Genomic DNA, 13,195 nt, shown 5'->3' on the forward strand with positions numbered 1-13,195 from the left:
GGTGGAGTACTGAGGGCACCAAGGAAGATCTCTGTGAACACATGCCTGCCCCTGGGCACTGCATTGGCAACCCCTGTAAAGTGAGAGTGGGGGCCACCGTTGTGGAATTTGCATCCAGAACCTGCCTTGCAGTGCAGACTTCCATCCAGACTACCCTCACCTTGATCTGAGCAGGAAGAAGAAGAAGAAGAAGAAGAAGAAGAAGAGTTTGGATTTGATATCCCCGCTTTATCACTACCCTAAGGAGTCTCAAAGCGGCTCACAATCTCCTTTCCCTTCCTCCCCCACAACAAACACTCTGTGAGGTGAGTGGGGCTGTGAAACTTCAAAGAAGTGTGACTGGCCCAAGGTCACCCAGCAGCTGCATGTGGAGGAGTGGAGAAGCAAACCCCGTTCACCAGATTACGAGTCTACACCACTTAACCACTACATCACACTGGCTCTCTCACAGAAATCAGGAAGTCCTCAAATGGAAGGAACATCTGCATGCAAATCTCCTTCGAATTCAGATTTCTCGAGGACTAACCCACTTCTGGGGCTCACCGTTTTGCACATCCGAAACGTCACTCGAGAAAACCCACAAAGAAGTTGCCGGCGTTTGGACCCGTTTACAGTTCTGGCAAGCTTCTCTGAGAAACATCAGACTTAAACCCTTGCCGTCCCTCTCCCTCCTCAGAGCCAGGTCTTTTGCAAAACAGATGGCCTGGCTTTGTGAAAGTCGGGAGCAGCAGAACGAAAGGACTTCGTTCTCCCTCCTTATTCTCATTTGTCTGCTTTCCTGCCCAAATGGAAACAGAGCAAACTTGGCAAAGCTCAACGCAGACAGAAATCAAGATTGCGCGTCATATTTCCTGCTCTTGGGAGCACTGCCTTTTCAGCGATGTGTGTGCTTTATGGGGAAAAGGGATACGCACACCCACCCCATTGTGTACCCACAACCTTCCCCCTTCCTTTTGGTGAATTGGGCTAAAGGCCTCTCCTTTTTTATGGACCAAACGGAACTCAGCAACATGTTCAACTGCTCTAGGCAGGCACGAGAGGCGGGGTTGTGTGTGATTCGATCCAGCTTGCATTGAAAGGCAAACCTGACTAAATTGTACTTCCCAAAACAATACACAAACCCAAACGCAGCTTTTGCCCTTATCTGAATTCTGCAGTGCAATTCTCTAGCCAAGTCACGTGTGCACGTGTGCACAAATGTAGGAAAATGTGCACAGAAATGCAGAGATCAGTGAAATCAACTCAAAACAATGCACTTCTATCGGGGGAAATTGCTTTGCAAAACTGTGTAAATGTTAAGCGAAATTGCATACAAAGCCTGCGTACGTTAAGGGACATTTGCCCTAAAGTGCTGGTGGATTTCCATGAGGACTTCTTGCACGAGGACTCCTTCGTTCTTCTATGCCCCTTCTTCTCTCCTTCTCATAGGTGCCGACTCCCTGGGGCTCTGGGTGCCCGAGCACCCACAAGATTCCCATATGAAGGTGTTGGATGGTTGGTGAAGGACCCAGAGTGAGAGGCAGGGAATGGAAGCTCTTGAAGGGTGAGAGATTGGAAGAAGAAAGGGAAGCTGCCAGGTGAGAGACAAGGACTGAGAGATACTGTATTTTTCGCTCTATTAGACACACGGACGATTGGACACACCTAGTTTTTAGGGGAGGGTCCCCGCTCCCCTCCGGAGACTTCATCCTGTGGCTAAGCCAGAAGCCAAGACAGCCAGCGGGATGGATCCCGCTCACTGTCCTGGCTTCTTTAGCTGCAAGCAGCCTCTCCCAGGCAAGGGGAGCCTTCATCCCCTGCCCGGGAGAAGCTGCGGGCGGCTAAGTCTCCCCCAAGAGCTGCACTCCCTTTAAAGAGCACGCGGAGTGTGTGTGTGGCTCTTGGGGGCTTTTCCCAAGGAGGGAGAAGGGCTGCCCTTCTCCCTCCTCGGGAAAAGCCCCCAAGAGCCACACACACACTCCGCGTGCTCTTTAAAGGGAGTGCTGACAGAGCCTCTTGCCTGCATTCGCTGCATAAGACGCACACACATTTCCCCTTACTTATAGAGCGAAAAATACGGTACCTTTGATAAAGGACTGTCAGGGAACTGCCATTGGAACAGGGGAGGGAGGCAGGGGGATACAGAGAGCCTCCGATGCTTAGTCTAGCGGTGGGGAAAGCCACACCTCCAGTTGAGCAGAGAGGGAAGGGGGCAGCCAAGAGAGAGGAGGGCTTGAAGATGCTGCTGAGAGCTCACCTAGCCCAGCTGGCCAGGAGGCACACATGCCGTTTCTGTCGCCCAGTTTGCACAGAGGGATGAAACGGAAGGAGGGGAGGCGGAGATTTGGGGTGTCTAAGTTCTTATGTTGGGGGAGAAACCGGAAGTGGCCACTCCCGGAATCTGCAAGTGACTAAGACGGACATGAACTTTGGGGTTCTGCACTTTAAATAGTTTGCGCCAATAAAACCTGTAAAAGACAGGTCGGAGTCCTGCCTGGTTACTCACGAGCAACCACCATCAGCACCTGGCAAGGACTCTTGTGTTTTCTTTTCTCTTTCTCTTTCTGTTTTTATTTATATTTCACTTATTTCATTTTATTATGAAAAGCTTTAATAAAATCTTATGGGGGGGGGAACAGAATATTGCTCCTTCCGTTTCCAGGGTCTGAGCTGTGCATCGCATTCCTTAGGGAGACAAAAGAGGCAGGTGAGCAGCTTTGCGGAAATCCCAAAGTTAGCAGAAGTACAAAACAAATCTTTAGGGGAAAACGTGTGTGTGTGTGTGTGCGCGCGCGCACATGTGTGCAAACCCCTAAAACAGCCTAGTGGGGTCTGGGCATGTTTGGTGTCCATGGAACACTGACTGACAGCTGGGGGAGGGAACAGAAAACGAGGTGGGAGGCGAGACGGAATGGAGAAACCTGAAGCGGGGCTTGGCTGGCTGAGATGACTGGAATAGCAAACCGGAGCACTCAGCATTGCAACATTTTCTGCTGCAAATCCTGCTTGTTTGCTTTTTTTTACAAAAATATAAACAGAGTGTTAAGTAGAGACAGACAGCAGACATTCCTACCAGCCAGAAGGTTGCTCAAAGAATGACTTCAACAAGTTTCAGTCAACACCAGCTAGAAAGTCACAATTTTCTCTCTTACCCCACAAACTGCTAGATCTTTTTGACATTATTTATTCAGGGTGAGGTGGGGAGCAACACACACACTACCAATGCCCACAGGTTTTTGGGGGTGGGGAAAGCTTCCTTCTGCCATATTGCACCCTCTTTCCTTACACCTTTGGGAAACCCTAGAAGTAGAACATAGCGGTCAACATTTTCCTTTTTATAAGGGAAATTCCCTTATTCCAAATTGGATTCCTCACAAGAAAAGGGAAAAGTTGTCAGGTATGCCTTAGAATAACACCTGAAAAAGGCCTCTGTATCTCTGTCCATCAAAACTCCTTCTCTGTCTCCTTTCATGAGCTGGTGGGATATAGAATCATAGAATCATAGAATCATAGAATCATAGAGTTGGAAGAGACCACAAGGGCCATCGAGTCCAACCCCCTGCCAAGCAGGAAACACCATCAGAGCACTCCTGACATATGGTTGTCAAGCCTCTGCTTAAAGACCTCCAAAGTAGGAGACTCCACCACACTCCTTGGCAGCAAATTCCACTGTCGAACAGCTCTTACTGTCAGGAAGTTCTTCCTAATGTTTAGGTGGAATCTTCTTTCTTGTAGTTTGGATCCATTGCTCCGTGTCCGCTTCTCTGGAGCAGTAGAAAACAACCTTTCTCCCTCCTCTATGTGACATCCTTTTATATATTTGAACATGGCTATCATATCACCCCTTAACCTCCTCTTCTCCAGGCTAAACATGCCCAGCTCCCTTAGCCGTTCCTCATAAGGCATCGTTTCCAGGCCTTTGACCATTTTGGTTGCCCTCTTCTGGACACGTTCCAGTTTGTCAGTGTCCTTCTTGAATTGTGGTGCCCAGAACTGGACACAGTACTCCAGGTGTGGTCTGACCAGAGCAGAATACAGTGGCACTATTACTTCCCTTGATCTAGATGCTATACTCCTATTGATGCAGCCCAGAATTGCATTGGCTTTTTTAGCTGCCGCGTCACACTGTTGGCTCATGTCAAGTTTGTGGTCAACCAAGACTCCTAGATCCTTTTCACATGTACTGCTCTCAAGTCCTTTGCTGAATCATTTGCTTCAAATTCTTCAGGTCGGGCATTGTCTTCTTTATCGGAGAAGACTGAGGCAAAGAAGGCATTGAGGAGTTCAGCCCTTTCTGTGTCCCCTGTTTGCATTTCACCATCTTCTCCTCTGAGTGACCCCACTGTTTCTTTGTTCTTCCTTTTGCTACGAACATACCCATAAAAGCCTTTTTTGTTGCTTTTAACCTCTCTAGCAAGCCTGAGTTCATTCTGTGCTTTAGCTTTTCTGACTTTGTGTCTACACGTGCTGGCTATTTGTTTGAATTCCTCTTTGGTGGTTTCCCCCCTTTTCCATTTTTTGTACACATCCTTTTTTAATCTTAATTCAGTTAAAAGTTCTTTAGATAGCCACCCTGGTTTCTTTAGGCACCTTCCATGTTTTCGTCTCATTGGTATTGCCTGACGTTGTGCTTTTACTATCTCCGTCTTAACAAACTCCCAGCCATCATGAACTCCCTTTCCTTTTAGTATTGCTGTCCATGGGATCTCACCCAGCACTTCCCTAAGTTTTATGAAGTCGGCTTTCTTAAAGTCAAGAAATTGAGTCCTAGTATGCTTGGCTGCTACTGTCCGCTGTATAGTAAACTTCAGAAGAGCATGATCACTCGCGCCTAATGATCCTTCCACATCTACCCCACTAACCAGGTCATCAACATTGGTTAGGACCAGGTCTAAAATGGCTGTTCCTCTTGTTGCTTCTCCCACTTTCTGGACAATGAAGTTGTCTGCAAGGCCAGTGAGGAATCTGTTTGACCTTATGCTCTTGGCTGAGTTTGACGTCCAACAAATATCCGGGTAATTGAAGTCCCCCATTACTACTATCTCCCTTCCTTTTGCATGCTTGGCCATCTGTTCCAGGAAGGCATCATCTATGTCCTCCGTTTGGCTTGGGGATCTATAGTAAACTCCCACAATGAGGTCTCTGTTATTCTTCTCTCCCTTAATTTTGACCCAAATGCTCTCACTTTGGCTTTGAGGTTCTAAATCTTGGATCTCTTCACAGGTATACACACCCCTGACATATAACGCCACTCCTCCTCCTTTCTTGTCTGGTCTGTTTCTCTGAAATAGATTGTATCCCTCCATTATTACATTCCAATCGTGGGACTTATCCCACCAGGTTTCAGTGATGCCTATTATGTCATATTTAGTTTGCTGTACCAAGAGCTCAAGCTCATCTTGTTTATTTCCCATGCTTTGCGCATTAGTGTACAGACATTGAAGTCCATTAATCATTCCCCCGTGTCTCTTATTTAAGGATTTTTTCCTCCCTCCACTAGGTCCGCGTGCTGTTTGCTCCATTTTGTCTATGACATTTGGATGATCATCTTCATTAATTGATAGACTCCTACCTTCAGGAGCACTGTCTCCCTCCCCCACATTAGTCAGTTTAAAGCCCTCCTGATGAGGTTTCTGAGATTTTTGGCAAAAACATTTCTCCCAACCGTTGTGAGGTGCAGCCCATCACTTGCCAGAAGTCCATCTTCAAGAAACTGCAGTCCGTGATCTAAGAATCCAAACCGTTCCTGTTTACACCATTTGCGAAGCCAGCTGTTCACTTCCACTATTTTCCCCTCTCTCCCTGGGCCACGTCGTTCAACTGGGAGGACAGACGAGATGACAATTTGTGCATTTAGTTGCTTCAATTTCCTGCCGAGAGCCTCGTAGTCTCTTTTGATCTTCTGGAGGCTATTGCTTGCAGTGTCATTGGTTCCCACATGAACCAAGAGGAAGGGGTATTCGTCAGTGGGTTTTATGATTCCTTGCAGTCGTTCAGTTACATCTTGGATCTTAGCCCCGGGGAGACAGCACACTTCCCGAGACATCTTGTCAGGCCCACAGATCACTGCTTCTGTTCCCCTCAGTAGGGAATCCCCTATCACCACTACACGCCTCCTCTTGGGTTTGGTCGGGGTTCTTCCGTGAGCTGTCCGTTCCAAGGTCGCCTGCACATTCCCTGAGGACTGACTTTGCTGCTCGTCTTCATATACCTGATCGACTGTAATGAGGGAGAGATCCTCAAATGGAGTCTGCTCTTCGTCTTCCATGCTAGGGGAGAGGACCTCAAAGCGATTGTGTATTTCTAAACAATCAGAGTGAACCCTGGGCCTCCTACTTCTTTGAGTCACGTTTCTCCATATATCTGGCTCCTGTGTTGGTGAACTAGCCTCCTTCTCAGGGGAGTCCCCTGTCTCCTCCTTGGTGGGGACGGTGTGCTCTGTTGCTTCCAAGAAGAGCTCCAGCTCTCTAATTCTTTGGAGCGTAGCTACACGTTCCTCCAGTTGCTGGACTTTGTCTTTTAAAAGGGCAATCAACATGCAATTGCTGCAGGTAAAGCTGCCTGCAACCTTTGGCAAGATGGCAAACATTGCGCAGGAATCACAGGCGACTGCAGCTGTTCCCTCCCCTTCCATCTTGAGATCGTGTCGTTGGGGGTGGCTACAGAGGTCCTCCATCATAAAAAGCTTGAGGACAGGACAAATAACTCCCCCCCCCCACACACAAAAAACCTAGGTCTCCCCCAACAAACGTTTGAGACTAGCTCCCCTAAATCTAAAAGATGGGTATAACTGCACGCGCCGCTAGGCGCGCGCCGCTGCCCTTCAGACTCTGATAAGCTCCTCCCACAGCTAATCCCCTGCCTCAACAGAAACCCTGCCCCCTCTGACCTTTACACAGGGAAAACAGCTAACCAGCCACAAAGAAACACACACACACACAAGAAAACCCTTTTTGCTCCTTCTTCAACTGCTGCCCTTCAGACTCTGATAAGCTCCTCCCACAGCTAATCCCCTGCCTCAACAGAAACCCTGCCCCCTCTGACCTTTACACAGGGAAAACAGCTAACCAGCCACAAAGAAACACACACACACACACACACACACACACACACACAAGAAAACCCTTTTTCTTGTGACTTTCTTCAAGTCCAGGTGGGTATCTCATTCAAAGCACACACCGAGAGACATCCAGTTATCAGGGCACCATTGCCTACCATGCGCTCTCACTGGCGAACCCACACCAGCCAGCCATGCTGGAGCAGGAAGCGGCAAACCAGCTATCAGTATGATGTAGATGTCATCATCCCGGGAGCTCATGCTGGAGGGCAGGTAAGAGATCCAGTAACTAGCAATGATAGTGATGTCCTCAAAGGAATGCCAGGCCACCACCATGTTTATTTCTGTTTTGACAGGGCTGCAGGGTTGCATTTTTGCAGCAAGGCTTGGCGAAGCCAACGACACATGCCACTATTGCTACTGTTCACCACGTCCGGGCTGTCAAACCACAGCAAAGCCTAGCCCTGCCCAGTTGTGTTTGGCCAAATCCAGTCCTTCATCACTCCCGATCTCCTTCTCCCTCGAGTCACTCCTCACTGGCTAACTTGAGATCGGAGCCGGCCCTACCAGGAGGCATGCTGAACATCTCGACTCAGGCAGCTGATTGGGAGGCGCAGCCAAATGAGCTCCCCCACCCACTCCACACTGCTGCCCCTGTGAACCCTGTGGGCAGCTGCCTTGCTGGTTTGTCAGTGATGGCTCCGACCTGGTGGAATGCTCTGTCCCATGAGACCAGGGCCCCGCAGGATTTAACTTCCTTCCACAGGGCTTGTAAGACAGAGCTATTCTGCCTGGCTTTCAATTTGAACTTAGCCTGATCTTTTATTCCCCTTCCTTCCCTCCCTCTCCCCTTTTTATGAAGATTACCTACTCTGGGATCCCACAGCTAATTCTCCCCTGGCCTCCTCGCTGGCCCAAATAGGACTAACTTAGCCAGCTAGCCCTGCTGATCATCTAATCTTTATTGGATGGATTTTCCCCTAAATTGATTTTTGAATTCTGAATTTATTGTTATTCACGTTTTATACTGTATTTTATGCTGTTTTTTGTTGCATCAGTTAAGTGTTTCAAATTTGTTCTTAGCCGCTCTGAGCCCGGTTTTCTGAACTGGGAAGGGTGGGGTGTAAATAAAAAAATATTATTATTATTATTTGTTGAGGGCCAGGCTTGCAACTGAAGCCTCTCTGCCACCTGGGCACCCCAGCATCCAGTTGGCACCCTACTACAACCCCTGTTGCTGCTATGCATAGAACACCCATTCTAACTCACAGAGACGTCTGATTCTGCTGAATCAAGCAAAGCCCTTCCGGTGCATCACTTTTCTTCTGGCAAAAAGCCCCGTCTTTAGGAGGAGGCTGGTTTGTGGCGCAAAACCTCCTGGTCCGCATTAATTGCGGGACCTGGATTTGCTAGCTTGAGACTGGATCTTACCAGCAAAGCAGCAACAGTCTTGGTGAGGCTTCCTCAACCTCGGCCCTCCAGATGTTTTTGGCCTGCAACTCCCACGATCCCTAGCTAGCAGGACCAGTGGTCAGGGATGATGGGAATTGTAGTCTCAAAACATCTGGAGGGCCGAGGTTGAGGAAGCCTGGTCTTGATGGTCTCCAAGACCTGCTTGGCTTCAGCACAGTGGCAGCTTCGTGTGCCTTCCCACCACCCCCTGTCGACAGGAGCAAGCAGTAAATTGCACCGAGTGAATTGAGGTTAACTCTTCGTTAGCAAAACAGGATTGGCACGGGAGCATCAGGCCTAATGAGCACAGCAACTCAGGTCTTGCTGAGGCTGAAGGTCCCCATCTCCCCATAGGTGCCCAAGTCCCTTCCTCTCCAGGGTTTCCGCCCCAAGCAATCTGAGACTGTGCCTGCATGCCTGCCTTTGCTCCTCCTGTTTCACGCCTCTCTTGGTCCAGGGGATTAAGGCAGGAGGGGAGCTTGTTGCAGAAAAAAAGGAAGACATTTGTGCCTCTTCACCAGCCTGACTCACTCCTGCCTCTTGGCCTTCTTCAGCCTGCTCTCCTGCTTCTACATCTGCCTCTGATTCTGGACTTCTCTCTAGCACAGACTCCCCCCACTCATTAAGCCCTCTAGCTTCCGACACCCCCTCATCCCAGTCTTCTTCCTCTGATCCCACCGCCACTCCCCAGACTCTGAGCTTTCTCCCCTTGATGATTCCCCAGCTGGTTCCTCCCACCATTCCTCTGTGTCCAACCAGTCGATGACACCCGCACTACAACTCCCATCCGTCACAGCCAGGCTGGCCAATGATCAGGGCCAATGGGAGGTATGGTTCAGGTAGAGGGTCACAAGCTTGCCATTCCTGGGATAAAGGCACACAGGAAGCTGGAAGCAGAAGGACCCACATCTAGGTGCAGTCCGGTGGGTGGGTTTCACCAGGAAAGGTACAACGGTGATTATTAGCAAACATCTAGCAAATGGATTGCGATCCAACTCAGTGACTTGTTGTTGTTGTTTAGTCGTTTAGTCGTGTCCGACTCTTCGTGACCCCATGGACCAGAGCACGCCAGGCACTTCTGTCCTCCACTGCCTCCCGCAGTTTGATCAAACTCAGGCTGGTAGCTTCAAGAACACCATCCAACCATCTCATTCTCTGTCGTCCCCTTCTCCTTGTGCCCTCCATCTTTCCCAACATCAGGGTCTTTTCCAGGGAGTCTTCTCTTCTCATGAGGTGGCCAAAGTATTGGAGCCTCAGCTTCACGATCTGTCCTTCCAGTGAGCGCTCAGGGCTGATTTCCTTCAGAATGGAGAGGTTTGATCTTCAGTGACTTGTAGGGACCTCCAAAATCAGAGCTGCATGCCTCAGGAATGAGGTCATGGTTCTGGCAACTCGGCTGCGTCTGGTCCGCTAATAACATTTCCAGAGGTAACTCTCCAGCTTATCTTGGCAGTTCCCGGCGGGAGTCTTCGCTGGGGCTTACAAGTCGCTTGCAACGTTAGCACCGAAAGAGCATTTGCGGAACAGAGGGAGTTGCCTTACGCATAGTCAGACCATGGGGTCTGTTGAGCTTAGTACAGTGGTACCTCGGATTAAGTACTTAATTTGTTCTGGAGGTCTGTTCTTAACCTGAAGCACCACTTTAGCTAATGGGGCCTCCTGCTGCTGCTGCTGCGCCGCCAGAGCACGATTTCTGTTCTCATCCTGAAGCAAAGTTCTTAACCTGAAGCACTATTTCTGGGTTAGCGGAGTCTGTAACCTGAAGTGTATGTAACCTGAAGCGTATGTAACCCGAGGTACCACTGTATCACTTATACCAGGTGTCAGCAAGGTTTATCTTGCCTGGGCCGGATCGGTCCCGTGGAGAACCCTCCATGGGCCGGATTGCGTGCCTGCCCGCAATTTCCGGCATCTGCGTAGACGCGATTTCCGGTGCTGCGGAAGCGAGTTCCCGCACTGCGCTGCGTTGGTTTAGTGCAGCGCGTTAGTGGGTGGCTCAGTTTGGGGACGGCTTGTGGGCCGGTCAAACGACCTCTGCGGTCTGCTTCCAGCCCATGGGCCTTACGTTGGTGACCCCCTGGTCTACACTAATTGGCAGAGGCTGGGAGCCTCTCTCTCTCTCTCTCTCTCTCTCTCTCTCTCTCTCTCTCTGTGTGTGTGTATGTATCTAACTAACTAAGAGATACCACACAAGAATGAACCAAGGACGTTTTGCTTGCAAAGCTCATGCTTGACCGTGGTGCGGAACCACTTCTGGAGAAAAGAACAAGAGCTAACACTGCAGCTGCGACCCATGGGATTAAAGGACAGGATGGAGGGGGTTGCACCCCTGTGGTGCTCCCAACTCACGTCTCCCATGCAACCATCTAGTCAAACAACAAAAACAGGACAGCCTTGTAGTATGATATCACCCCGTTTGGCACTTCCCCATGCCTTGCAAGTGGCATCAGTCAGGGAACAGGGTGGGGGCTCTCCAAGCTGCCATGCGCTCTCGACATGTCAAGGATGATTTCCGGCTTCCACATTCTGTGGCCCTGACTGCGCAGCCTGTCCTGTGGCTTCTGCGAGGGACGCCCTGTGAACGCCCCTGTTCTCATACCAAAGCCTGCACTCTCCACTGTTATTACGCATCACCAAAGGCTTTGGGTTTGACAGTCATAGGTTGCATTCGTTTATCTTTACGATTGTCTCCCCAGTTTCATCGGATCGTAGAAGTGTAGAGTTGGAAGGGACCCCCCAAAGGTCATCTAGTCCAACCCCCTGCAATGCAGGAATCATGGCTAAGGGATCCCTGGAAGATGGCGATCCAAACACTCCTCAAAAACCTCCAGGAAAGGAGAGTCCACCGGCTTCCGAGGGAGATCGTTCCACTGCCAAGCGCCTCTTACCATCAGAAAGGTTTTCCTAATGTTTAGCTGGAATCTCCTTATGAGATGGAGAGGAAAGGAGATTTGAAAGCCTAGGCAGCAAATCTCCTTCTAAAGGTAAAGGTAAAGGTAAAGGTAAAGGGACCCCTGACCATTAGGTCCAGTCTTGACCGACTCTGGGGTTGCGGCGCTCATCTCGCTTTACTGGCCGAGGGAGCCGGTGTACAGCTTCCGGGTCATGTGGCCAGCAGGACTAAGCCGCTTCTGGAGAACCAGAGCAGCGCATGGAAACGCCGTTTACCTTCCCACTGGAGTGGTACCTATTTATCTGCTTGCACTTTGACGTGCTTTTGAACTGCTAGGTAGGCAGTAGCAGGGACTGAGCAACGGGAGCTCATCCCGTCGTGGGGATTCAAACTGCCAACCTTCTGATCGGCAAGCCCTAGGCTCTGTGGTTTAGACCACAGCACCACCAGCGTCCCACGACAGTGACAGTTAGCACTCAGTTAGACAGATTGCACTCTTCTGTTTGACACATTTGTTGAGCATTCATCCCAATTTGCTTCCACAAAACTTATGTTAGATGACGATGATCACAATTCCAATAATTTATTCCCAAATGGCCACCTATTTTTCTGCCGTCTCTATATCAGCTGTGGCCAGGGCCGGATTTAGGTTTGATGAGGCCCTAAGCTACTGAAGGTAATGGGGCCCTTTATATGTCCAGCTGTTCTTTGTCAACAACAAATTGTCGCTGTTTTTTGTGTTGAATATATGCTATGTTGTAATTTATGGACAATTAAGAAGAAGTATCCAGTTTCTTTTCCCCTTTAAATTTTTTTTGGGCCCCAAGAGACTGTGGCCTTAAACTATAGCTTGTTTAGCTTATACATAAATCTGGCATTGACTGTGACATACAAGCTATACATCCTGGCTACCAGCCCCTTAGATATGCCATCCACTGAGTTCAGCAATATTTCAAAGGTGTAAAAGGGTCCTCATAGCCTGTTCATGAGATGAAATCTCCAACCTACTGCCATTATTCCAAAATGTGTGCCTGTGCACTTAAATTAGCATGTGCAAATGTTAAGCAAACTTGTCCTCTTGTTTTGGCAATGCTTTCCCTTTGTGTAGGCAATGCACAACCCTGACCACCCTTGGTAGAACTGACTTGGGTGTCATGTTCCAACTGGGTGCCCTCAGGGGATAGAGGGAGCCAATTGCTGGAAGCCTCAGTCTCTTATCAAAACACATATTGAGTAGAGCAGAGTTCAAGGTGGAGGGCAGTGCAAGCAAGCCAGGTTCAAGCCCAGGGAATCGGCTGAGGCGCCAAAACCAGCCTTCAGAGGCCAGTTCAATCCTACAGGCAGCCCAGGTAGCAAGTGAACAAGACCAAGTTTGGAAACGACAAGCCAGAAGCCTGTATTGCTTTCAGGAAAGAAAATACTCAGGAGGGAGACCTTCTATATTCAGGCCTCCTAGACCACACCTGAACCACAGGTCAAGGAAGTTGCAAGGGTTACTTGCTCATGAGGAATCCTCCTGACGAGGTGTTTGAGGATTTTGGGTCCTTAGGCACAGGCTACATTGCTGCTTTGGCGCCTGGACCTTTTGGTGATCTTGAGAGACTGCCACACCTGACCTGAAGTCTCCAGGTTTACCGGGTCTCCTGCAGGCGGCAGGCAGAGGGCTTGCCTCTTCAGGTGGGCAAGAGTGCCTTTCGTAAAGAGATTAAGAAGTCCACATGCTTCAGCCTGGCAGAAGCTGGCTGCAAATTCTAGCAGAGACACTCTGGGAGGATCTGCCTTCCTCCACTTCCCTCTCCCAATTAACCTCCGTC

Source organism: Podarcis vaucheri, assembly GCF_965113315.1.
Source record: "Podarcis vaucheri genome assembly, chromosome: 14".
NCBI classification, from domain to species: domain Eukaryota; kingdom Metazoa; phylum Chordata; class Lepidosauria; order Squamata; family Lacertidae; genus Podarcis; species Podarcis vaucheri.